The sequence below is a fragment of the Danio rerio genome, chromosome 20 (assembly GCF_049306965.1).
Source record: "Danio rerio strain Tuebingen ecotype United States chromosome 20, GRCz12tu, whole genome shotgun sequence".
Lineage (NCBI taxonomy): Eukaryota > Metazoa > Chordata > Actinopteri > Cypriniformes > Danionidae > Danio > Danio rerio.
This window is the reverse complement of record NC_133195.1, coordinates 52,595,149-52,620,284: the sequence shown is the minus strand read 5'-3', so window position 1 is coordinate 52,620,284 and position 25,136 is coordinate 52,595,149. Positions and strand designations below refer to the sequence as shown.

The 25,136-nt window shown below is 38.2% G+C and overlaps 1 long non-coding RNA gene across 2 annotated transcripts in view; it reads right to left on the bottom strand.

The window, feature by feature from the left end:
* Positions 1-208: 208 nt before the first annotated feature.
* The window catches only part of LOC137488601 (uncharacterized), a 234,976-nt gene continuing 210,048 nt past the window's right edge, over positions 209-25,136 (bottom strand). Inside the window, exon 6 of one of the 2 annotated variants that reach the window (XR_012396224.1) lies at positions 209-1,041. This is a non-coding gene — a long non-coding RNA (uncharacterized lncRNA). The remainder of the gene's footprint in view (positions 1,042-25,136) is intronic. The other variant, XR_012396226.1, reaches the window with a different exon arrangement.

Genomic DNA, 25,136 nt, shown 5'->3' with positions numbered 1-25,136 from the left:
AGGGACGCCACTGACCTCTGACAACCAGGATTTGTGGGGGGAAAGTGAAGAGAGAGGGCGGGGGGGGGGGTTGGTGTCGTGGACGAAAGTGAAGAGCAGGGGCAGGCGGTGGAGTTGTGGACGAAAGTGAAGACCTTTCCCCCCCTAGCAGCACCCCTAATTAAATTATCCCTTTAAAACCCATAATCAACTTTTTAATTTTTTTTTTCATTCAAACAATAAAATCCTTTTGCATCGTGTTCACGCATTTATTGTGAAATATGAGTGCAGTCCGATTGTAGTCTGTTTGCTTTGATGACAACATATATCACCAATATCTATTATCAAACTCCCAGCAGGCAGAGAATGTCAACATTGACGCTTGATTGACATTGCTGTTTCATTGACGTTGTATTGTTGTAACATTGTGGGAACGTTGCATTTTGTTTGGAAATGAAAATCGGGTTGACGTCAGATCCCAACACCAGGCAGACATTAATGTTCAACATTCAACCTAAAATCAACCAAATATCAACGTCTAATGATGTTAAAGCTTGACGTTGTGTGGACATTACCATTATGACGTCTATCAGACATCAGGATTTTGGTTGCCATACCTGATGAATAAGTGTCAGTATTTGACGTCAATATGACGTTGGTTTGAGATGTTGACTGGACGTTGGACTTGGGCCAATTTCCAATACAACCTAAAATTAACCAAACATTAACATTATTTCAGTTCATTATTGGACGTCAAAATAACATTTTCCTTAGACGCTGCCTAGACATTGAATTTTGGTCAAAATTGACATTTGCGTTTCTTACGTATGTGTTCATTTTTAGTCTAAAAAAACCTATCACCATTCACTGCCATTTTATGAATCACCAAATACCACAGATTCAAATAAAAATCTTCTTTAATATTCTGAAGAAAAAAGGTCACCTACATTTTGGATGATTTCCCAGAGATGGGTTGTGGCTGGAAGGGCATCCGCTGTGTAAAAACGTGCTGGATAAGTTGGTGGTTCATTCCGCTGTGGCGACCCCAGATTATTAAAGGGACTAAGCAGAAAAGAAAATGAATGAATAAATGAATGATTGAACATTTTGGATGATCTGTGGGTGAGTAAATTAAGTTTTCATTTTTAGATGAACTATCCCTTTAAGACCCATAATCGACTTTTAATTCATTTGAATCAGAATCAAAGATTGTTACAACCCCTAATCAAACTGTAAAATCCTTTTGCATTGGGTCCATGTATTTACTGTGAAATATGATTGCTGTGAGATGCATCTCCCATATGTGGATAAATAACTGAATAACGATCAAATGACTCATAATTTAGCCCATGTGTCTGATTTGATACGACACTGGCAAACAGGGTCTTGAAAGTTAAAGGCGCACCAAACGGTTTCAATTGCGTGTCAAATTCGCTAAATGTCAAGGGCGTAGCGTTTTATGCATTTGTTTACTCTCGTTATGAGGAGATATACTGTACTGTACGCTTGATGTTTTGCATTTTGACTCTTTCAATGGCATTTCTTCGTTCTGCTTGACTCCGGTTGTAAAAGAACCAGAACATCAGCTCCAAAATGTGTGTGTGTGTGTGTGTGTGTGTTATACGTCTGTTTTGCATTGGTGACTTTCATGATCTTCTGAAAATATAGCAATTTTGAGGGACAGTACACTCAGTTTACTCACCCTCAGGATATCCAAAATGTTGGTGACTGTCTTTTGATCAGTAGATCATTAAAGTGAAAAAAAAAGTAAATATAGCTGCGACCCAACACTGGGAAACATATATATCAAGTCAAGTTTACATACAATACAATTATTCTGCCTCTGAAAAAAAAAAGCTCAGATGATGGTGTCAAGGTTTTGGAAGTTTCTGATTGGCTAATTGACAACATTTGAGTTAATTGGAGGCAGGACTGTAGAATAGTATTTAAGGAAAACCTCAAACGCACTGCTTCCTTGTGTGACAACATGGGAAAATCAACAAGCCAGAATCAACAAAAAAAGCCAGATTGCAATTAGCTAAATTACACTGGGAAAAAGACAATTTTTTGGAGACATGTCCTGTGGTCTGATGGAACTAAGATTGAACTGTTTAGCCATAATGACCAGTGTTACATTTGGAGGACAAAGGGGAAAGCCTACAAGCCTAGAAACACCCTCCAAACTGTGAAGTTTGGGGGCGGCAGCATTATGTTGTGGGGCTGTTTTGATGCAGGAGGGACTGGTCCACTTCACAGCATAGACGGCATCATGAAGAAAGAACATTATGTATAAATACTGAAGCAACGTCTCAAGACATCAACCAGGAAATTAAAACTTGGCCACAAATGGGTCTTACAAACAGACCATGACTCTAAGCATACTGCCAAATTAGTTTAAATGTGATTTAAGGACAACAGACTGAATGTTTTGGAGTGGCCATCACAAAGCCCTGATCTCAATCTTATAGAAAATTTGTGGGCAGAGTTGAAAAAGCTTGTGCGAGCAAGACAGCTGACAAATCTGACTCAGTTACACCAATTCTTTCAGGAGGAATGGACCAAAATTATTTCAAACTATTGTGAGAAGCTTGTGGAAGAATACCCAAAACATTTGACCAAAGTTATACAGTTTAAAGCAAAGCTAAAAAATACCAAGGAAACTTAGGTAAAATTTTGACTGTCTAGAAATTAATATAAAATTAAAAAAAAAATAATAATTCTCTCATTATTCTAGCTTTTAGCAAATGTAAATCATTTAGATAATCCTAACGGACCTAAAATAGTAAACAGTATGATTTATCATTAGACATTTTTAAAATGGTTATGTTCCTTTTTTAGAGTGTATGTAAAATTCTGGTTTCAACTGTATATATATATATATATATATATATATATAAATAGATAAATAGATAGAGTGTATGGGTGTTTCCCAGTGCTGGGTTGTGGCTGGAAGGGCATCCGCTGCGTAAAACATATGCTGGAAAAGTTGGCGGTTAATTCTCTGTGGTGACCCCTAATAAATAAGGTACTGAGCCGAAGGAAAATGAACGAATGAATGAAAATGGTTTTTAATTTATGACGTTTTAGATAATCGCACACGAAACAAGATAAAAGCTTTAAGTAAGAAAAGTGCTATTTTTTTGCAGTATGCAAATTAAATTTTGTTCGAAATAAATGGGGTCGTGGGGATGATTTCACTGGCCTATAATTGGACGCATGTGCACACCTGCCTGATTATAACTATAAATTAATTTTATAGTAATGCTGTAATGCTGAGTAACTCTCTCTCCATTCCACAGCGATTACACTAGACTCTCCAAAGTGTCATTATACGGCATTTATGTTCATGTTTTGACTTCAATCGTCTGGATTTCCTGATGCGCGGAGCATACGCAGCTGTGTGCAGGTGTACTGTGGGATAGGGGGTTTCTCATAGGACAGTCGTAAAACAATCTTTACGAGTTGGATGCGTGTTGTTTTTTAGGTTTCAGCACTCAGGTTATTTTTGCCCTGTAATTCTTGACTTTCTTTGTTCTTTAGTTCATCTTGTAATGAAACAAATTAAGTGTTTCTTCCTTCAACCTCGGGCAGCTTGATGGATTTTTAGACTTAATTACAGTTTTTCTCAGTCGCTTTGGTGCATTTCTCACAACACTATTTACATTTGCACAACAGTTAATGCATTTCTCAAAACAATTAGTTATTTGTGCACATCCTAGTAGCAGTTTCTCATTCTTTCCAACAAACTGCAAATGCTTTTGGACATGCATCAAGTGCTTTCATACAACTCTCTGCTGTTTATAACACTTTAATTTGCTTATGTCATGTCAGTCAAAATTAACTAAACTTGTAAATGCTGAATAGTCATTCCATATAAAACTAATAGTCCTCATTGCATTACTTGAGTCTTTACATACAAAATTCATGTTGAACTAGTTGTCAAAATCTCTTAAGCAAATTTTATAAAAACAAATTTAACACTTTATTTTCCTGAAAATGTCTTTAAAGTTGAACAATTTGATGAATGAATTACAAACCTGTGTATGTTTAGGCTCAATTCCAATATGTACTGCAATATTGTGTACAGTTGTGCTCAGCTCTATCCAAAGGGAGTTTATGTTTGTTGTAAATAAGGGTGTGTTTATTCTTTTGCACAATGCTGTGAATAAATTAGGATTGTAAAGAGCAAATGCAGTAAAAATGTGAAACATACGTATTCAGTGTCTTGTACTCAGACACCTCACTAAATGCAGTGATGTCTAACTTTGCTGTAGTTTTCAATTGGCTGCGCAAATAGTATATAGTGCTGTCTTGAGCATTTTTAGGAAGTGTCCCCAAAATCTGACTTTGTGCATTGAAAAGAATGTACAGAGCAAACTCATAATGAAAACACGACAGCCATTTGACTATCTTGTTCATAAACAATGGTGTCAGGACTTTTCATTTTGATGATACTGACACTTTCATTGACATCAATACTTGCTTTTAAGGAATTAACTATCCATTTTGAGCATGTGACGCGCTTTTGCAGGTTATCAGCTTTTGCAGTTTGTTCTTATAGTTTTGATAAATGCATTAACTGTTGTGCAAAAATGCACTAGTGTTGTGAGAAACGCACCAAAGCGACTGAGAAAAACTGTAAAACACCTTTCACACTCTCAAATTTTGCTTGCAGCTCATTCATTCGTTTCCCTTTAGCTTAGTCCCTTATATATCAGGGGTCGTCAGAGCGGAATAAACCAATAACTACTCCAGCATGTTTTACACAGCGTATGCCCTTCCAGGTGCATAACTATGGGAAACACCCATACACTTTCACACACAAACACTACGGCCAATTTGTTGTAACCAATTTATCTATATGTGTTTGGACTTTGGGGGAAAACGGAGAAACCCGGAGGAAACAAGATAGATAGATAGATAGATAGATAGATAGATAGATAGATAGATAGATAGATAGATAGATAGATAGATAGATAGATAGATAGATAGATAGATAGATAGATAGATAGATAGATAGATAGATAGATAGATAGATAGTCAGATGGATGGATGGATGGATGGATGGATGGATGGATGGATGGATGGATGGATGGATGGATGGATGGATGGATGGATAATAGATGGGTGGGTGGATGGATGGATGGATGGATGGATGATAGATAGACAGATAGATAGATAGATAGATGATAGATAGATAGATAGATAGATAGATAGATAGATAGATAGATAGATAGATAGATAGATAGATAGATAGATAGATAGATAGATAGATAGATAGATAGATAGATAGATAGACAGACAGATAGTCGGATAGATGGATGGATGGATGGATGGATGGATGGATGGATGGATGGATGGATAAAAGATGGGTGGGTGGATGGATGGATGGAAGATAGATAGATAGATAGATGATAGATAGATGGATGGATGGATGGATGGATGGATGGATGGATGGATGGATGGATGGATGGATGGGTGGATGGGTGGATGGGTGGGTGGGTGGGTGGGTGGGTGGGTGGATGGGTGGATGGATGGATGGATGGATGGATGGATGGATGGATGGATAGATAGATAGATAGATGATAGATGGATGGATGGATGGATGGATGGATGGATGGATGGATGGATGGATGGATGGATGGATGGATAATAGATGGGTGGGTGGATGGATGGATGGATGGATGATAGATAGATAGATAGATAGATAGATAGATAGATAGATAGATAGATAGATAGATAGATAGATAGATAGATAGATAGATAGATAGATAGATAGATAGATAGATAGATAGATAGACAGACAGATAGTCGGATAGATGGATGGATGGATGGATGGATGGATGGATAATAGATGGGTGGGTGGATGGATGGATGGATGATAGATAGATAGATAGATGATAGATAGATAGATAGATAGATAGATAGATAGATAGATAGATAGATGGATGGATGGATGGATGGATGGATGGATGGATGGATGGATGGATGGATGGGTGGGTGGGTGGGTGGGTGGGTGGATGGATGGATGGATGGATGGATGGATGGATGGATGGATGGATGGATGGATGGATGGATGGATTGATAGATAGATAGATAGATAGATAGATAGATAGATAGATAGATAGATAGATAGATAGATAGATAGATAGATAGATAGATAGATAGATAGATAGATAGATAGATAGATAGATAGATAGATAGATAGATGACAGACAGACAGTTAACACACTACTTAATTGTGTATTACATGTACGAGGACCTACAACCGCGTTCACTGACTGTTGATGCACTTTTTTTTTTTTTTTCAAAATAAAAACATTTGAAATGGTCTACAATTATATACTCTGGGCTTAATTATGTCATCAAAACTCGACAGCAAAACCACTGATGATAGTGCATTTAATCAACTTTAATAGCACGAATTAGATTCATATCGCCAGACCGAAGATGCATGCGAGATGCTAATGTGTTGGAACTCAACCCACGCAGCATTGGTGTGTCTCTCTCAGCAGATAGTCATAAATCAAGGCCGGGTTGAGCTCAAGAGTGGAAGAACTCTCAAACCGCAATTAAGTGTACTTTACAGCAGTGGACGGAGGACGGCAGCCAGTTATCAAGACCCGGAGTCCACAAAAACTCAGTAGTACTGCTCAGACCAGGCCTGCAGAGAGATTAATGATCCCTGGAGCTCTGTTGACTTTGGAGACAAGCTGCAGAGCCAGGCTGATGGAGAAAACTCCATTGATTAATGGCAGGAAAAGTGCCTTCCTCATAATGCTGAATCATTCATACTTGGGTCAGACTTTTGAAACCTTATACATATCTGACATGCATTTTTTTTTTCAATGGGTGGATTCGGGATTTGGGTTAATTTCGACGTCGAGCAAGCACTTTGTCAGATATTTATATTTGACTCTCACTGATCCAATGATTTTGGTTGTCCAGTGAGATGTCATTGAGCACGAAAAACAGTTTAAGTCTTTAGCACAGTTTGGACAGGATTAGTTTCCTAACTACTTTTAAATGGTTGTTTCTTCTACTGATTTTTGTCTGGGAAGTTTACAAAAAGGTCTGGATGCAAAAGATTCACCAAGTCACACGATTTACACATAATGCGAAAATCACCTTTAGTTATGGTTTTTGACAATGGTCAAAACACATTATTTCAGAGGATGTCCGTTTTAGCAGGAAAAAAAAAAAAAAAAACATATAGTCAGGTCCATAAATATTGGAACATCGACACAATTCTAACATCTTTGGCTCTATACACCAACACAATGGATTTGTGTGGACTGTCAGCTTTAAATTGAGGGTATTTACATTTAAATCGGGTGAACGGTGTAGGAATTACAACAGTTTGCATTTGTGCCTCCCACTAGTTAAGGGTCCAAAAGTAATGGGACAATTGGCTTCTAAGCTTTTCCATGGCCAGCTGTGTGTTATTCCCTCATTTTCACAATTACAATGAGCAGATAAAAGGTCCAGAGTTCAATTCCAGTCTGCTGTTTGCATTTGGAATCTGATACTGTCAACTATCTAGATGAGATCCAAAGAGCTGTCAATCAGTCAAGCAATCCATTATTAGGGGCTACTCACACTATGCCATCCGTACCATGCCCAGGCCCGTTTTCCGGATCGTTTGAGAATTGTGAGTGCGCTGAATCGGGCTCAAGCATGGTTCACTTGGCCGGCCCTGGCCCGGTTGGAAGAGGTGGGCCTGAGCGCGGTTCACTTGGGCTTTGCCAAAAGCCCGAAACTGAAAAGCAAGACGTGACTTTTAAGGCGCCGTTTCATATGGATTTATTATTCATTCTTACTATTCAGTGAACGCAAACTGCCGCAGTTTATTAAAGACGAGAACTCCTCACTGCACGACAGCTGCACCTTCAGCAGACCTCCTAGTTCCTGCACCACGATGACTTTATGATTGTTTATGAGTGCCAAAAGTGGTGGATCTGTTCGGCGAAATATCTGACTGCCTGTCACCGCATCCCTAAAGACTGTTTGGCGAAATATTTGACTGCATGTCACTGCATATCAAACCGACTGAAACGTCATAACTAGAGAAATCTCCACTGTGCTGCTGAGTGAGAGCGCTTTTCCCTGAACAGCGCAGCATCGATGACCTAAGCGTGCCCAGGCCCGATTCTGGTGTGAGTGCGGGCCGTCGGGGGAGACGAAAGGGGGGACAAGCGTGCTTTGGCCTGGTTCGATACAACTGTACCTAGTGTGAGTACGGCCTTAGGCTGAAAAAACAAAACAAACCCATCAGAGAGATAGCAAACACATTAGGCGTGGCTAAAACAAGGCTCCTCCTGCAGGATAGACACACAAGCTACATTGTACAGGGTGAAGAGCAAAGACAGTAAGTGAAGGAAGCTGGTAGTTTAAGCTACCTAGTGATGTTAGCAGGTTAAAACTAGAAGCTAGAAGCAAAGGCTTGAGGAACAAAACGTTTCGAGTGGATTTATTTGTATAAATGTATTAAGGGTTCATTCACCCTCTGTAGGAAAAACAAATGATAGTGAAAAGGGAGGTATTTTATGATAAAAATGGAAATTGTGAATCTACACGACGAATCCAAACACACACAATGATGCAACCGGAACATAAGTAATAGCCATTAAACTACCCAGAACATTCTAGCAATGCAAAGCAATATAAACCAACCAGAACTCCCTGACAACTAGTTAAAAACTATTAAATACATAGCAACAGATTATTAATCACCCAGGACGCCCTAGCAACAGTATAGCAACAGGCTTTTAACCACAGAGAACACCCGATAAGTAATAGCCTTTAAACTACCCAGAACTTTCTAGCCATGCAAAGCATTGAACCACCAGAACCACACAGAGTTCCCTAGCAACTAGCTATAAACTACATTAAGCACCCTAGTAACCACATAACAACAGATTATTAATCATCCAGAACTGCCTACAGTAGCAACTGCTTATGGCATGTCTCGGGGAGCGAGAGAGAGATTTCATTGAGCAAGAAAAAGTCTTTAGCATGATTCATTTCCTAACTGCATTTAAATGGTTGTTTCTTCTACTGATTGGGATGGGATTGGGATCATACAAGCGTCTGAAAAGTTTACAAAAAGGTCTGGATGCAAAAGGTTCACTGGGCAGTCCCAGTTTACACACCATGTGAAAATCAGCTGTAGTTATGGTGTTTGACAAAGGTCAGAGCAAAGTTCTCAGAGGACGTCCGTTTTAGCGGAGAATAATGGTGGGTAATTTACTCTGTGATTTTTACAGAGGTTGTGCAAGGGGAAAATGGTTTAGATAAGTAAGTAGGATTGAAATCATAAAGAAACTGCATCAATGCAGAACAGATTGGCGCAAGTCCTGTCTAAATAGGGCTGTAGTTACACTTTCCATCATAGTATACAGTACATGCAACAGTGTAAATATATTCATATCACTGAAAAAAACACATTTATAATATGCAACAGTGTTTTCATATAGCTTCTGATTACAACAAGGCGGCACCTATTGGCATTTCTGGGTGGAGTTTGCATGTTCTCCCAGCATTGACGTGGGTTTCCTTCAGGTGCTCTGGTTTCCCCCACAGTCCAAACACATGCGCTATGGGGTAATTGGGTAAATGAAATTAGCCATAGTGTATAAGTGTGTGTGTTTTTGAATGTGAGAGTGTATGGGTGTGTCCCAGTACCGAGTTGTGACTGGAAGGGCATCCTCTGCTTAAAACATATGCTGGAATAGTTGGCAGTTCATTCCGCTGTGATGACCCCTGATAAATAAGGGATGAAGCCGAAGGAACATGAATGAATGAATGAACATATTCATATCATCATATACGATATCGTCATATCGTCAACATATGGACGAATTACCCACCTACGTCACACGGGTACCCGGTTGCAAAAAGAGACCGGTTGCAGTAGCAAACGTGTGGTGTTGTGCGGTAGGATGCCAAATTCGAAAAATCCAAAAATAGAAAACGTAACTTTTACCGTACACCACACTGCTTTTAATGCCAACCGCAGACGTCTTTGGCTAAAAGGGAGCTGAATGAAGTGACTACCCAATTAAAAATGCACGACTCTGCAGTTGTCATGTTATATCGGGTAAGTTCATGCTATGCTGAATCATATATATATTACTCGTATTTAATTGCAGCAATGATTTCAGCAAAACATATGGTAAATAAACTGTGGACACTGAATGCTAAAAATGAAATGTGAATACCCTGCCGTACATGTGCAGTTCACTGTCAGAATGCAGTTGTTTTGCTTGATTATTACCCGGGCCTTGTACAGTTCCGTCTTCTTTCCATGTCTTTGGCTAGGCAGAACCTCGGTTTTTAGCACTACAAAGTTTTGAATCTGGTAATCATTGATGATTATTTCTTGTACATGACAAAACAGAACAAAATTGTTGGCATCCAAAGACTTACAGGCCTATAACTTCTCACTTGTAAAATCACTTGGAGCTTCAATGAGATTGTATATTTCACACAGATGAATTGTTCAGCACAAAACTAGCAATGTGAGCTAGCAAAATCTGGCTAGTTTTGATTTATTTGTACTTTAAGCAAGAACTTACAAAGAGCTAGTGCAACCCCACCCTATATGATACATCTTTTTCAGGAGTCTGGTTACAAAACAGTCTCAGCTTCAGATTTTCCCAGAGGGTCCTGAATCTCTAGCTTGTTTTATGTAATCGTGAGCTCTTGCAAAGGCCTTTACTGTCTGTTCTTCTGACCTCAGAGCCAAACGACAAGATGGGCTCATTATTCAAAGGTCATCTGAGGAAAGTCACGTCTTCCACGGGCCAGAAGGAATCCTGAAGCGTTTCATGTATGTGCCGAACATGAGTCAACTCCTCAATTATGTCTGCCAGAAAACAAGCCTGTTGCGGTGTTTGTTTTTTCTGCAACAATTCAGACTGAGGATCGTGTGTTTCCTTGATTTGTGAAAAGACGGATTGATCATTCTGCTCTTTGATGTCGTTCTCCAACGCACTTTTCCTGTGAATACTTTTCTGCAAGGCTGTTTTCCAGCATTGATTGTTTATGTTGGATGATAGAGACGGATGATATATTCTCTGACGTCCTCTGACTTCATTCACCATGAAACCAGACAATGGTCAGACTAATTATTCTGAAGGGGAAATCTTGTCCCATTGGTGTCCTCACCTTATATTATAAAATGTGACCAGTTGTATTTCCCATGTATACTAAAGCACTCATTATTACAACATAGGCTCATTCTGAAAACATAACCCTATATACATTTCTGGAGATGGCGAATTATGTAGCCAGAAGTCTGTATGGCTGCATTTAAGGCTGATTTATACTTCTGCGTCAAACACCGGCGTATGGTACGGCGCTGACGCATAGCCCTTTGCCGTGGCTGTCGCCGTCACTGACGTGCACCTCTCAAAAAATGTAACTACACGTCGCATAGACGCGTAGCGCAAGCTCTGTGATTGGTCGGCTTGGTAGCGCTGACGAGTCTGGGCGGGACCGAGAGCCGCGCGAATGGCACGAGCGATTGTTTACAAGTGTGGAGTCCCGTGAAGGAGCTCCGGATGGAAAGTTTTGTTTTGTGTTTACATCATAGTTAAAGTTGTTGCACGTCCGGCGGTTCCTGCCTCAAAATGAGCGAGTTTGAGTCACTTGTACAACCAGGAAGTGTTCAGGAAAAGCAAAACAGAAGCGAAGAAACTCGACACAGAGGAACATTTACACCTCACTGCCAACTAGCGTTTCGGAAGTGTTAATGCAGACCAGCAGAGACAGCGCGCAGAAGTATAAATGCACAGTTGCGCGCGTTGTCTGCACCGTGAGTTACGCCGGTCACTTGACGCAGAAGTATAAACCAGGCTTTAGTCTTTAAAGCGTTGAATGTCGACTTAAAAAAAATAATATTTCGCGCTTACCAGCTAATTTCTTACCACAATATGGACAGATTTTACACTATTACCAGTTTGCCCAGTAGCTCGCCAAGTACGTTGGTGGACTTGAGACGCAGAGAGGAGTTTACCACGACAACGAAGTTCAAGTCCAGCAAAGAACGGTTCCAGAAAGCGAGTAAGACAAAAACAAAGGCCAAAAAATAAAAATAAACAAGTAAAAAAAACAGGGTGAGAATGTGGCAAAATTTGAAAACATGGTAAAAATCAGGTGAGAGCTTTTCTTTTTGTGGTTTTGAAAACATTGTGGTTAAGTTTAGGAAATTGGGTGGGCGCTGGTCAATCGGCACTTTTGAAAACACTGTTGGTTGGGTTTATGGAAGGAGGAGGGTGGGTCAGTCAACTAGTCAGTTAGTCTGTCAGTCAGTCAACAGCAGCCTCTGGTGGATTTATGCGAGAACAGCAGGCGTAAATGGCACTCGCAAGAGAAATCTGAGTTCTGAAAATGCATACACAGCAGCCTCTGGTGGACTGGCTAAAACAAAAACTGCATAAAATGTACCTCCTGTGACGTATTGTGACGTATTTGCTGCTCTCCAGAAATGTATAAAACAGTACGTTTTCAGAATGAGCCTGGGTTGCATTATTGTGAGATATGTCCGTATATTGTATTGAATTGTGTGTGTGTGTGTGTATATATGTATATATATATATATACATATATATGTATATATATGTGTATGTGTGTGTGTATATATATATATATATATATGTATATGTGTGTGTATATATATATATATATATATATACACACACATACATACACACTAACATATATATATATATATATATATATATATATATATATATATATATATATATATATATAGTATTCTCTAAAATACATGGATATATACGGTTTTTATTATAAATTTTACAAATATTTTTATCCAATTATTGCATTATCAGAATATTTCAATAAGGTTTAATGACTTTATAATTTATCACTGAATTTTATTATTAACTTCACTTTAAGGGTCAATTTTTTTTACATCTAGATTTAAATACAAAATGTTGAAAATAACTATATATATATATATATATATATATATATATATATATATATATATATATATATATATTTTTTTTTTTTTTTTTTTTAAATTATTATTTTAACACGATTTTACAATACTCCACAATGCATTGAGGAATCAAAGCTTAAACTGCATCTAATATCTTTGTAAGTTAATAATTCCTGCGTGGAGCATTAGCGATGACGATGTAGCATTAAAGAAAGAAACAGGAATATATGACGTTGGACAGTGGGTCTGCTCAGCCTCAGCACTCAGACGGAATGTGAAGCCTTGATTTGTGTTTGTATCTGGAACATTTTTAAAATGCTTTCAGAAGATCAAAGTGACCTCGCATCGTAACGGCTGTCCCAGACACTGCCTGATCATAATCACATTCTGAGCTCATGAAATCTGCCCTGTTTGCGCATTAACAGAATATTTTCCACAGGAAATGTTAGGACGCAACCAAACGCATCGCCCAAGATCTTGGTTGTTCCAATCCATAAAGGTCTTCGGTGTTCGCTCAGTATTATATACGGGGATCGGGGGATCTATACACTACTCTGTGATGTTATAATGACTAAAGCATGTGTGCTTAAAGTCTGGCAGTCTATGTGTGAGCATAACTTTCAGACACCGAACTTCTCTCAAACGCTCAGTTTTATTAGCCTGAATAGATAACAACCATGCCGTGTTCAGTTACACAGGCCAGAGGTCAAGGCTAATTTTTGTGGTGGTTTCTCTTTAATGAGCCTTGTGCGAGTGTTAAAATATCTATTGTATATTTACATCAGATGGAATCACTCCAGCGCTGTGATCCATCCTAGTTTTTTTTATATATTTCCCTGTTTGCACCTCAAATTACAGCACAGTTTATTAAATCTGACCACACACATGGACAATAATAGATACAAGGGTAAACAGGTTCAAAACATTTTGAGTTTTTCCACTTTTAACTTAGAGCGAATTGCTTTTGTAGAGTAAATGAGGAAAGGTAAAACAACTAAATTCATCTAAACATCCCCCCCACAAAAAAAAATAAAAATAATAATATATATATATACATACATACAGTTGAAGTCAGAATTAATAGCCCCCCTAAATTATTAGCCCCCCCCCCCGTTTATTTTTTCCCCCAATTTCTGCTAAATAGAGAGGATATTTTTCAACACATTTCTAAATATGATAGTTTTAATAACTCATTTATAATAACTGATTTATTTTATCTTTGAGATGATGACAGTAAATAATATTTGACTAGATATTTTTTAAGATACTATTATTCAGCTGAAAGTGCCATTTCAAGGCTTAACTAGGTTAATTATGTGAACTAGGCAGGTTATGGTATATCTGTAGACAGTCAAGAAAATATGTAGCTTAAAGGTGCTAATAATATTGAACTTAAAATTTTTTAATAAAATGAAAAACGCTTTTATTCTAGCCTAAATAAAACAAATACTTTCTCCAGAAGAAAAGGGGGTGTGGTGGGGGGGGGGGTAGTTGGTAGTCCGGCTTCACAAAGCAGTTTGTGATGCATTTTGGAAACAGGAGATAAGCCCCTGGTCTAATGCGCCACCTGGCTTGAGAAACCCGTTCTTAAAGACTTAATTTTAGTCATTATTTGGGTAGTACACATATTCTGAATGTCTTCGGCAGAATTCAAATGAGCCATTTTAATCTAGATGAATTCCAATATTACAGTAAGATTAATCTAGATTAATAAATATAATCTATACCCACCTATGGTGTGTATGTATATATATACATACATACATACATACATACATACATACATACATACATACATACATACATACATACATACATACATACATATATATATATATATATATATATATATATATATATATATATATATATATATATATATATATATATATACACATACATATATTTATATACATATACACATACATATATATATATATATATACATATATATATATATATATATATATATATATATATATATATATATATATATATATATATATATATATATATATATATATACATACATACATACATACATATATAAATTATACATATATATCACTTTTCTAGACACTCAAAGCGATTTACACATTGGGACGGAATCTCCTCATCCACCACCAGTGTGCAGCATCAACCTGGATGACGCAACGGCAGCCATATTGCGCCAGACCGCACACCACATACCATCTGAAAGTTGGAGAGGAAACAGAGTGATGAAGCCAATTATGATATGGGGTTGGTTAGGAGGCCAGTGAGCAAATTTAGCCAGGATGCCGAGTTAAACCCCTACGCTTTTTCAAAGGACATCCTGGGATTTTTAATGACCACAGTGAGTGGGGACCTTAGTTTAACATCTCATCAGAAGGACGGCACTCACTGAGTCCCCGTCACTATACTGGGTCATTAGGACCCACACAGACCACAGGTTAAACACTCCCTGCTGGCCTCACTAATACCACTTCCGTCAGCAACCTAGCTTTCCCATGTGGTCTCCCATCAAGGTACTGACTGGGCGCAGCCCTGCTTAGCTTCAGTGGGCGACCATGTGAGAGTTGCAGAGAGCTAGCTCCCAGCATGTACGAACACGTTTGCATTGCTTAGCCGCATATAATATTAAACAAATATCCAGTGTGTGACCCGCTTTACAGTATACACAATGCACAATAGAGCTGATCAGAAGGGGTTTTTAGAAACTCTGTGCTCAGATACAAACAATTCCCCCCCAAAAAAAATGAATCAAAATGTTCACGAAATGGAAAAATTCCTTTCTGCGAGCTGAGGCAGAAAGTGCAGGTGGTTTCTCACAGTGTCCACAGGGCCTGAAAGAGAAACACTCCTGCAGGTGTTTTCAAACATTACTCTGTTTGTTTAAATGGTTTGACAAGTCCACCAATGGCGTGAGTTTTTGGCTGTTTTTCTGGCCAATGGCAGATGAGGGGCGGGGCTTTACTGGTCAAACATCTTTCTCTCCCTATAAACGTTTGAATTCCATGCCTACACTGTTTCTCACAGTACGAAAGAGTTTGTATTTTTTGGTAAGGATGAATCCCGGATGAATTGGAGAGTTTCCTCCCTGAAGACACTGTACAGTTTATCCTTCTCCGTGACTGTAACATCCAAACTTCATCTTCTCATGACCTTCAGGCCCATTTCTTATTTGTTAATTTACAGTTTCCATATTTTGTGTTTTCCGCTTAATAACGGCTTTGGATCGCATTATGGGATGTTGTTTTCTCCTCGGTTGACTTTTAACATTGAAAATTCAGCTCTTCAGTTTAAAAAAAGTGACATTTCAGTAGTCTAAAATAATAAAATGTATAAGAAATAATATATAGAGATACAAATAAGTAAAACAACAGAACATGTACTGGTAGTTTATTACAAGGTGTTGGTAGGGTAATATACAACACCAAGCCAGACAATATATCCCTTTAAACTATTAAAAATATTTAAAAAAAGGTTACAAGTGTTTGGAAGAAAGATCAAGGTCCCATAATGCAATCCAAAAGCATAAATAAACATGGAAAAAAAACATTCATAAATTTTTAGCAGTGCACATACTGTACAGTCAGACCTATGCTGAAATCATGGACTCAACAAGCAGAAAAGATACAACATAGGCTCATTCTGAAAATGAAGCCTAATATAAATTACAGAAGATCGCAATGTAGCCAGAAGTACATTTGGCTTCATTTCGTCTTTAAAATGATCGCTTCGGGCGGTATCTGAAGGGATCGGTCAGTTAGTCAGTCAGTCGACAACGGCCTCTGGTGGATATACGCAGGAAGAGCAGACGCGAATAGCACTCGCTTGAGAAATTTAGAGCTAAAATTGGCGTTACGTTTGGAGAAAACCAGGCACTGCTCATAATACCATCCCTACAGTGAAGCATGGTGGTGGCAGCATCATGCTGTCGGGATGTTTTTCAGCAGCAGGAACTGGAAGACAAGTTAGGATAGAGGGAAAGATGAATGCAGCAATGTACAGAGACATCCTGAATGAAAACCTGCTTCAGAGAGCTCTTGACCTCAGACTGGGGTGACGGTTCATCTTCCAGCAGGACAATGACCCAAAGCACACCGCCAAAATATCAATGGAGTGGCTTCACAACAATTTGTTGAATGTCCTTGAGTGGCCCAGCCAGAGCCCAGACCTAAATCCTATTGAACATCTCTGAAGAGATCTATAAATGGCTGTACACTGTCACTTCCCATCCAACCTGATAGAGCTTGAGAGGTACTGCAAAGAGGAATGGGCAAAAATTCCCAAAGACAGGTGTGCCAAGCTTGTGGCATCATATTCAAAAAGACTTGAGGCTGTAATTACTGCCAAAGGTGCATCAACACAGTATTGAGCAAAGGCAGTGAATACTGATGTACATGTGATTTTCAGCTTTTTAATTTTTAATAAATTTGCAACAATTTCAAATTCTCTTTTTCCACATTGTCATTATGGGGGATTGTGTGTAGAATGTTGAGGAAATCAATAAATTGAATCCATTTTGGCTGTAACATAAAAAATGTGGAAAAAGTGAAGCTCTATGAATACTTTCCGGATGCTCCGTACACAGTAAATCTGATTAATATTGCTAAAATCACTCAGAAAATGCATCGGAATCCACAATGCGTTCAATCCTAGTAATACCTGCCATTTTTAGCATTTCTGGTACAATTTTCCTAAAGTCAGTTGTATTTTCCCTGAAGTAAAATGATTAAAACTGTACATGAGTTTGTAAATATCCTAATGTTGTTCCTTATATACTTCATTTGGCTCTCATTATACTTCAGTGTCAACATTCATACTTGAGTACATATGTTAATATGGTCTTGATGAACATAAAATCCTAAAAACGTTTATTCCCCCTGTAATCCTGAGGCTTTTTGTTGAGGAAACCAGGCTGATGCTAACTTACAAAAATATGTCATCGCTCACATAGCTGGGACTTAATAACCTTTAGTTTATGACATGTCTATGAATCAGGACTTGGATATTTGCTTTTAGGGCGAGGGAACTTTCTAGAGAGCATTTTATTAGGTAATTTCAATACATCCCCAAAATAATTTGGCTACTGTGTTTTCCAGCTTTCATAAGTAAATGCCAATAAAGGTTTCAATACACCAGTTTGGATTCATCAGGTCCAAGGTGATTCTGGGGCCCTTGGGATGTGTGGAAATGCTTAATTCTTCTACTTATAACATATTTTTAGCTAACATATACTTTTGTTTTATTCAGCGCACACTGTGCTACAATAATATGCAACAATGCTTAGAGTTTTAGAAAGAAAAAAATAGATTATGAGTGGATAGTAGGTTTTCCCAGAGATGGGTTGTGGCTGGAAGGGCATCCGCTGTGTAAAAACTTGCTGGACAAGTTGGTGGTTCATTCCACTGTGGCGACCCCAGATTAATAAAGGGACTAAGCCGAAAAGAAAATGAATAAATGAATGAATGAATAGTAGGTTGAAGTAAAGCCTGGTTTATACTTCTGTGTTGAGTGTGACCCACGGCACATGCAATGCGCGTAGCTGTGCATTTATACTTCTGCGCTCTGTTTGAGTTGCTCTGCAATAACACTTCCGAAAATGCTAGCTTCCACTGTTTATGTTCCTCTGTGTCGAGTTTCTTCGCTGGTGTTTTGTTTTTTCTGAATGCTACCTCAATGTAAAAGTGGCTCAAACTCACTCATTTTGAGGTGGGAATCGGCGGACATGCAACAACTTTAATCATAAAGTAAACTATGGAGTCAATCAAGTGCCATATTTACTTCCAAAATAAAAGAAAGTTTTGCAAACAAAACAAAGTATTGAGCAAAAATAAATAAATAATTGATCCAAAATTTGAGAAGAAAAACATTATTTTGCTAACAAAAACAAAACACTGCCAAGGGAAAATTAAGTTTTAAAAAATAGAAATAAAATTTGCAAACAAAAAAAAAAGAACTGCAAAAAAATTCAAGCAGTGCAAAAAACAACAAAAAACTAAAATATTTGCAGTAAAAAACTAAACTATATATATTTGCAAAACATTTTTATAGCATTGCCTTTCCAGTCAGTTGCAATGCTCATTTTGATTTGCTTTGTGAGTTTGTTTCCACTTTGTGTCCCTAATTTGACATGAGGGCGGAGTCAAAGGAACTTGGGTGTTTACGACAGGCCCGGACCTACTGGGCTGCAAGACCACTTCAGTGATACTGTGTCTCCAGGTGATGCATCGCTTAAATGGAAGCAGGCCTGGGCCTAGAGTAAACGCCCAAGTTCCCTTGACTCTGCACCTTGTCAAATCACAGCCACAAAGTGAAACATGCAAACAGGTTTTTTTTGCAAATATTTTATTTTATTTTTTGCACTGCATATTCAGTTCTTTTTTTTCTCTCAAAAGTTAATTTTCCCTTTGCAGTTCTTTATTTTTGTTAGCAAAACTATTATTTATTTTTCAAAATTTTTTGCTTTGCGATTTTTGGAGATTTGCATTCATTTACGTATTTTTTGCTCATTTGTTTGCAAAACTTTTTATTTTGCAAGTATATATGGCCCTAGATTGACTCCATAGTAAACACAAAACAACAGTTTCCATCTTGAGTCCCTTACCGGAACTCGAAACTTGTAAACACTCGGTCCATCGGGCTCTTGTGGCTCTTGTCTCCGCCCACACTTGTCAGCGCTACCAAGCCGACCAATTACAGAGCTTGGGCTACGTGTCGTTGCAAAGTGTAGTTACTTTTTTGAGAGGTGCGCATCAGCATTGCCGACAGCCACAATGAGGGCTATGTGACCACACGTAGGCTGCGTCGGCGCATACGTGGCACTTGGATCAGAAGTAAAAATTGGCCTAAAGAGTGGGAAAAAGGTCATAAACCACAATAAATAGTTCTGAATAAAATATTTGAGATATCAATCTAGTGGGCTAGGGATACAGATGTGGATACTGAGAATGTGCAAGGAAATAAACATGACGACACACAACGCTGCAGTACTGCGCGTCACAGCACAAAACGGTCTAACACAAGAAAGGCATAACCAGCAGGGGGCAGTTATGTAACAAAGTGAACATACTGAACTGATATACTGTAGCAGCCAGAACATGTGAGCCGAGCTGAGCGGTCACATGTTGACTGTTTTTCTTAGAGTTTTAGTTTTGTTTCCAGTCCAAATATCAAAAAGTAAATAAATAAAATTAAAATTAAATCAAACAGCATTTTCTTAATGAGTTACACATTTTGTTTTGTTTTCAAAAATATTAAGTCAAAATTAAGTGTTTCTCCCTTAAACAAGCAGAATAATCTGCCATTAGGGTACATAAAATAGTCTTGTTTTCAGTTTCATATATTATTTTTTGGGTAGAAGTGAAACATCTGTAAAATAGTTTGAGGGGAGAATTGCTGACTCTAAAACACAAGAACAAGCACAACGCCAGACACAACATGTGCCGCATGTCTGTTTTTATAGATGTGGACATGCACGTAAACTACAGGCGCTGCAGGATCAGTCCTCCATCTTTATGTTTCTTCTCATAACACATAGCTAAAACCTTCGTTTGACTTTCAGCATTTTTTGATCTTCATTCTTGATTCATCATTCATGCTTCACTAGCTTCAGACGATCCCAGCTATTGAAAAATGAGGTCAATCTCTGATCAAATAAGTCAAATTAGTCCGTCATTTGGGCAATAGGTGGCTCAGTGGTTAGCACTGTTCCCTTACAGTAAGAGGGTCGCTGGTTCGAGTCCCTAAAAACCTCTAAAGATGATCCCTCTCGAATATTAAGAGAACTGTGTTTAAAAAAAATGTGTTAAAACAAGAAAGAAACACATAAGTAGTGCAAAAGAAATGCTGTTTTTTTTTCCTAGCGGGTGTTATGGTCCTCCAGTTGGAAGGGAATGTCTGTCCATTAATCTTTAAGTGTAAAGTAATGTTGACCGTACACGTCATCTGGCATCCTCAGGGAGAGAATGTTCTCATCCTCTCATAGTTACAGCAAGGACTAAATGAATGGAAAAATGAGTTTGGTATATTATGTATTTTTATATAGTGTGCAGGTCAGTCAGGCTCTTCCACAGACCTCAAGAGGGATATTCAGGGGTAGGTTACTGCAGCGGTTCCCAACAGGGGGGTTGCGGCCCACAAGGAGGCCTCAGTGAGCTTTGTGCGGGGTTGTGTCATATTTAAAAAATCTTAGCAGTGGACAAACTAGGAGAATGATCATGTTGCCTTTAATTCATTTGATACCCCAGCTCAGTGGTCCTTAACCACCGGTCCGTGGATCAATTGGTACCGAGCCGCACAAGAAATCAATAATTATTTCTGTTTTATTTATTATCAAGTCTTTTATTTTGAAAAATGGCCGTATTCTCTCGGTCACGTCTCGGTCACTTGAGCGTCCAAATTTAACCCAAAAGCAGCAAAATCAGTAAGAAACAGACGTCTTTGGAAAGTTTCTTTGCTAAGGGAAAAAGGTCCAGTGAACGTGACCACGAACTGCCAAGGAATGAATCCGCAACCCACTTGTCAACAAATCAGGGGAATCCACCATGGCTGTGCTAGAAGATCAACTGCTGGAGATTGCAAATGACTGCTGGAGATTGCAAATGCGAGGGGGCGTTCGCATATCTCGTATTTCTAGAGTCTGCACAAGTTTGTTGTTTCCAATGGAGGTGCGCGGCTTGCGCGCACAAGCGACGTGACTGGCTCGCACCAATGAACCCGGGGCCGCAATTGCAACGCAAGTCATATGACAAGAATTGACCGATCAGCTTTAGCTTGTATGGAATATTCACATTTCGGTAAGACTAATTTTTTCAGTCAAACACAGAACACACAAACACTGCAGTCCTTTGTACTTTTTCTCCATGAATAAAACATGTATCAGAGTGCGACAGCAGTGTTTTGTCAGTTTGTCATCCCTGATAAAACGGTTGATGAAAAAAAAAACAACCCCCCGCAATAAAATTGTCAAGCGTTGACCGGTACGCGGTGATAAACAGGTTGAGAATCACTGCCCTGGCTGACCAAAAATGGACAAATTTTTAATCCGTCCTCCTCAAAAAGTCTCACTGATTCACCTCACAGCAATCCTTACACTAACTGATAGAGGATAGCAAATAACATGCAAGCAGTAAATTGTAATAGCCTATATTATTTTTTCCCCTTATACACCAGCGTGAATTCTGATATTTTTGTTGGGTCAATAAAAGACCAAATGCTTACGTTTTTCAGTTACAAATGGCCTAGCGATGTTTTGCTTTATATTTTTCATTAGGCCATTATTCAATCATCCATTTTCTTTTCGGCTTAGTCCCTTTATTTATCCGGAGTCGCCACAGTGTAATGAACAGCCAACTTATCCAGCACATGTTTTACGCAGCGAATGCCCTTTCAGCTGCAACCCATCTCTGGGGAACATTATGCTATTATTAGTGAATAAACATTTCTAGATATAGTAATAAACACACCGTTTGTTTAAAAACAACATTTTTTTGTAATCTTTAAAGCAAACTTATATGAGCGATTATATTATTAAATGAGGATATTTCCCAGGGAAAAGAGGTCTCAGGCAAAAAAATGATGGGAACCACTGGGTTACTGTACTTAAAGTCTGTGTGAAATAAAAATGTACAATGTTTATTTTATTAGCGCACGTTGTTATTCTTTAAGTGAATAAATGATCTGTGCAAGTTAATCTAATGAATGGAAATGTTGGTTTTGGTCATTTTCAATCAAGGTCTGAGCATTTATTTCTGTGTTTTGAGTGGCGGTGCTTCTGTTCTCATCAACATTAATTCATTTATTTTCCTTCGACTTAGTCTCTGATTTATCAGTGGTCGCCACAGCGGAATAAACGTTCACACACACATAGAGACTTTCGTGCTTTGAGGAGACCATGCCGCCGGTTCTCAAATTAGTTTAAGGTATAGTGCTTGCTAACAATGTATACGCTCTGAATTTAAGCAAACCAATTAAATTTAGTAATGTTCAACTTCAGTTTCAGACCTTTGCACCCGTACCGCAGTATAAACTGTACATCACATTCTCCTCTGGCTGACACGTTTCTAATAAGAGGTGCGGCGTTTAAATATTATTGTCCTCAAAGATGGACATCTCTCTTTGTTTATGTGCGCTTGCTCACGCTTTCTGTGGAAAAGCAGGTCAACCAATAAGAGGAGGCAGATGGTTGTATTTGCAGAACCATATGGTGAAAGTCATCAGCTTTTTAACGAATGAAATAAACACCCTTGATTTCTCCATATGTGGCCATTGAATCAGCTGAGCGGGATGGCTGTGCAGGGAAGTTGCGCTTTGTTTTGGAAAAGCCATCTTTCATTGTTTCTAGTTTTACTATTTCAGCATTGCAGTGTCCAATGTTAAGCCAGAATCCTTTTGGTATGCATTTAACGATGAAATATTTCCCATGTAGAAATCTGATATATGGCAATATATGCAAATCACGTTTCTAAAATATTGGTCTTACTGTATATGCAACAAACATTTCTGAATTTTACACAAGAGAATGGCTATTTACTAAAAGACATTTACATTATCTTTATTTTGTATTTTCTATTGGATTTGAGTCAGGTGATTGGCTGGGCCATTCTACGTTTGAGTTTCCTTGGCTATGTTTTGGATTATTGTCTTTGTGAAATGTCCACCCTGGTTGCATCGTCGTCATGCTGTGGATGTTGAACTGAAGCAGCTAACATTAATTTACACTGAGAAGAACTACTAAAGCCGCCTTTCCACTGCACACGACATTTGGACACAACTGTCGGAATATGCTCCCGTGCGGCAGTCTCACAGTATTTTCAGTGTTGTGGTGCAAAAGCAAGAACCGCTATTCTCTGTGTGTTTAAATGGTTTAATGAATGAATCAATACTAAAACCTCATAGACCGCAAAAATATTGGAGGGAATGTGGAGACAAAATTAAAAACATATATTTTTATTACTGTTTTATTATCTTACTTACATTTATAAACAGAAATGTTTTAGTTTTTTTTTTTATAAACTTTTTATAAATCAAAAAATAACCAAATAAACTCCTATTTCTCATCTCATGCGCACGGACCTGCTTGTACAACACTGAAATACATCACATCCGGTCGGCCGGTTGCATACAGTCTAATCGCAGGAGTTCAAATATTTCAACGGATCCGGAGCTCATTTCAGATCAGAATTTTTTGCATACGGAGAGGATCAGAACTCCACGCAGCTCCCAGACTGCTCTCCTTTGGAAATGAATGACTTCTGGTCTGTCGCTTGTCGTTTGTCATGTGCAGTGGAAAGGAGGCTTAGACATTTCAGCTGCTGTCTGGGCGTTCACTGCCTTTTTACACCTTCCATTCTTCATGTGTTCAACTTTTTTTTTTTTTCTAAACCCATAAACTGTATTTTTTGTTTATTTATGAAATATACTCAACATAACACATTTATCTCACCCTGAGTGACATATTTAGTTTTTCTGCAAATAAAGGTCATAATGTAACATACAGTAACAAAACCAAACAGAAAAATAAGTTCATATACTCAAATTAATATCGAAAATTGTACCACAGGTTTTTAGTAAAGTTATTATTATTATTATTATCATTGTTATTATTATTATTATTATTATTATTATTATTATTATTATTATATTATGGAACCTTATGAGCCCCCTTGAAAAACAAACGTTGCATTTCAAAGGGTAATTCTTTTAAAACAGCGGGGGGGAAAAGTATTCAACACATCATGTTTTTTTTTCCAAGGAATATTTCTAAAGGAGCTGTTGACATGGAATTTAACCAAATTTTGGCAAAAACCAAATACACTTTAACAGAGTGTTAAAATCTTGATGGTTCTGTGGATCTCGTCTATCAAATCTGAGCTTTATTTTGTATTCTCTATTGTATTCAAGTCAGGTGATTGTCTGGGCCATTCTACAGCGTTATTGTCTTTCTCTAAAATCATTTGAGAGTCTCCTTGGCTGAGTTTTGGATCATTGTCTCACTGAAATGTCCACCCTGGTTTTATTATCATCATATTAACTTAAAAGATTTAAGTTGAGCCATCACCACTGGTAGATCTGTCTCTGTGGGATAGCAGCATAATTACAATAAATGAGACCCGTGACGTGACTCGCCACAGATAATGTTGCGGGGGGTTAAAGTCCATGGTGTTTGCCTGAGATCAATACCTTTAATTATGTTTGGCTA